The sequence below is a fragment of the Schistocerca cancellata genome, chromosome 3, assembly GCF_023864275.1.
Source record: "Schistocerca cancellata isolate TAMUIC-IGC-003103 chromosome 3, iqSchCanc2.1, whole genome shotgun sequence".
Lineage (NCBI taxonomy): Eukaryota > Metazoa > Arthropoda > Insecta > Orthoptera > Acrididae > Schistocerca > Schistocerca cancellata.
This window is the reverse complement of record NC_064628.1, coordinates 489,422,972-489,426,438: the sequence shown is the minus strand read 5'-3', so window position 1 is coordinate 489,426,438 and position 3,467 is coordinate 489,422,972. Positions and strand designations below refer to the sequence as shown.

Here is a 3,467-nt window from a genome sequence, read left to right as displayed (position 1 = left end):
GCACTTGAAACCTACATCCTCAATTATTTGCTCGACATATTCCAATCTCTGTCTTGCAGTACAGTGTGTACCCACTACAGCTCCCTCTAGTACCATAGAAATTATTCTCTGACGTCTAAACAGATGTCCTACCATTTTGCCTCTTCTCCGTGTCAGTGTTTTCCGTATATTCGTTTCCTCGCGGATTCTGCGGAGAACTTCCTCATTACTTACCTTATCAGTCGATCCCTATAGCCGTCCATAATTTGGAAAATATTGCCTGTGAAAGATTTTCTACACGAACTGACCCATCTATTGTGTCCCATGAATTCTCGATGGGATTCACGTCGGGTGATCTGGGTTGCCAAATCATTCGCTGAAATTGTCCAAAATGTTCTTGAAATCAGTGACACGGCGTATTCTCGTTCATAATAATTCCATCGTTGTTTGGGAACATGAAGTCTATGAATGGTTGCAAATGGTCTCCAAGTAACCGAACATAACCATTAACAATGATCGTTTCAGTTGGACCGGAGGACCCAGCCCATTTCATGTAAACAAAGCCCACACCATTATGCAGCCACTACCAACTTGTACAGTGCCTGTTGACAACTTACGTCCATGGCTTCGTGGGGTCTGCTCCTCACTCGATCAACTCTTACCAACTTAATCCAGGACTTATCCGACCAGGTCACTATTCGAGGCCCAACCGATATGGTTACGAGCCCAGGAGAGGTGCGACAGGCGATGTATTGCTGTTAGCAAAGGTACTTGCGTCTGTTGTCTGCTGCCACAGCCCATAACGCCAAATTTCGCTGCCCTGTCCTAACGGATACATCCACCTGCAATTATTTCACGTAGTGTTTCTTGTCTTCCAGCCCTGACAACTCTGCGCAAACGCCGCTCCTCAGTTGTTAAGTGAAGGCCGTTGGCCACTGCGTTGTCGGTGGTGAGGGAAAATGCCTGAAACTTCAACAACGTGAAGAAAAGATAGATTGCTACTTTCCGTAGATGATACGTTAAGCTGCAGAGAGGCACAACTAAAAGAAACTTACACAATACCATAAATTTGCTTTACTTTATATCTGTGATTACAAATTTTTTGTCATCAGACTACCGGTTTCCATGACCATCTTCAGATCTGTTCTATAAAAACATGTCCTAATGTACTGCAGCCATAGTGGCATCGTCAAAAGTTAAACACAAAATTAGCGCCAGCACATGCAATTGTCATCTTGCGAACAGCGCTATTGTTAAAAAAAACTGCCGTACAGTAGCCACAAGATGTTTGTGTTGCAAGTGCACCAGATGCAACGGTAACAGCCTACGTCAGAAAAGTCGGAGATAGTGCTCATGTGCTAATTTATGAGTGTGCTTTTCTGACGAACGCTGCGGCCGAAAGCTAATATGTAAGTTTATTTTAGTTGTTCCTGTCTGAAGCTTAACATTTCATCTCTACGGTAAGTTCCAATCTATCTTTTCCTTACATTGCTGATAACCCACCTTGTACTTGGAGTCGTTAATACCTGAAGTTTGTTATTCTCGGCACACTCTTGACACGTGGATCTCGAAGTACTGAATTCTCTATTTCCGAAGTGGAATGACCCATACGTCTAGCTACAACTACCGTTCCGCGTTCAAAATCCGTTAATTCCCGTCGTGCGGCTGTAATAACGCCGACGACCTTACAAACGAATCACCGGAGTAGAAATGACAGCCCCATCAATGCACTACCCTTTTATACCTCGTGTATGCGATGCTACCGCCATCTGTATGTGGACATATTACTATCCCATATCTTCTGTCACCTGAATGTACACCTCAAATGGTTGCTTACTTAAAGCACAAAGAAAATTATATGAGTTCAAAATGAGAGCAACAAATTCAATCCCATAACGGAATGCACACTGATATGCACAGCTGCACAATAAATGTTTAATGTCACGATCCATTTATAAGTGGTACGTACCTAAAAGTAAATGGAAGACCTACAGAAACGCGACTGGCTTTCCAAATCTGTGCAGCTCGGAAATGCAAGTTAGAAATGAATGGAAGATTCAAATAAGCAAAATCACTGCAGAAGCAACACAATAGACCTTGTAAATTGTGAGATGAGTGCTAACGCTGAAAAGCATACTTACTCAAAGTAGTCTGCAAAACTGTGCCAGGGTTCGTCCGGACGCTTCACTCTCTCTCAATATCTCAAGGTCGCGTATCTCCACACCATCTCCTGTTTTCTGTACGTTCCTCTCTCCTACCAAAAACCATTGTCTTGGAGGAGATGATTCACAACTTTCGCCATGGTGTTGAACGAGAATTTGTCTGAATAGATCAAAAGCCAGGGGAAGCTGGGTAAAACTGACCATCGCTTACTGTACGAGCATTAACTGGCCAGATGTTTAGCCGGCCGGTGTGGCCGTGCGGTTAAAGCCGCTTCAGTCTGGAACCGCGTGACCGCTACGGTCGCAGGTTCGAATCCTGCCTCGGGCATGGATGTGTGTGATGTCCTTAGGTTAGTTAGGTTTAAGTAGTTCTAAGTTCTAGGGGACTTATGACCACAGATGTTGAGTCCCATAGTGCTCAGAGCCATTTGAACCATTTGACCAGATGTTTGTACACTATATTTGACATGTTGCCACTCGTTGGTTCAAACATTCACGGCACAACGCCTATGCCGGTGGCGACCCATCTGACTGGTCGGCAACATCTAGAATGAAATCAAGCACAAGCACTCCGTCTTCAGGCTACGAGTGGCCTACCGGGACCATCCGACTGCCGTATCATCCTCAATGGAGGATGCGGATAGGAGGGGTGTGGGGTCAGCACACCACTCTCCTGGTCATTATGATGGTATTCTTGATCGAAGTCGCTACTATTCGGTCGAGTAGCTCCTCAATTGGCATCACGAGGCTGAGTTCACCCCGAAAAATGGCAACAGCTCATGGCGGCCTGGATGGTCACCCATCCAAGGGCCGACCACGCCCGACAGCGCTTAACTTCGGTGATCTCACGGGAACCGGCGTATCCACTGCGGCAAGGCCGTTGCCCTGTAGAATGAAATATCAGAAGTTTTCCCACACTGGTGACAACAAAATGGCGCTTTTAAAAGTTTCGATTAGCTTACAAGACAAGGAGATTCGTCACTCCAACAATACTTGGGGGACCTGCGATTACCGTGCTCTTACTATCTAAGGCTCGTGCCATCTCGCAGACAACGGAGCCTGGACAGTTTACGTCCGAGCAGTTCTGCCAACCTGCAGCCCATTGGGGGTTCTAAGCTCTCCCGTGTTCAAAGCACATCAGTCAGGTTTCTCGCACCACATCCGCTCATGTCTGTCTCAGAGAAGAGAAATTAAGAATCTTATTCCAGAGGCCACTAGCAATGTATTTCCCTTCAGCAAAGTTAAGAAAAAGCAGCTGAAGATTTTACTTTTTTATCTCGAAGTGAAATGTGACTGTCACAAGCTGCAACACACGTTCCCGATATG

General features: G+C 45.5%; 1 pseudogene; it reads right to left on the bottom strand.

The window, feature by feature from the left end:
- Window positions 1–2,908: 2,908 nt before the first annotated feature.
- Window positions 2,909–3,026, bottom strand: LOC126177846 (5S ribosomal RNA; annotated as a pseudogene).
- Window positions 3,027–3,467: the final 441 nt, after the last annotated feature.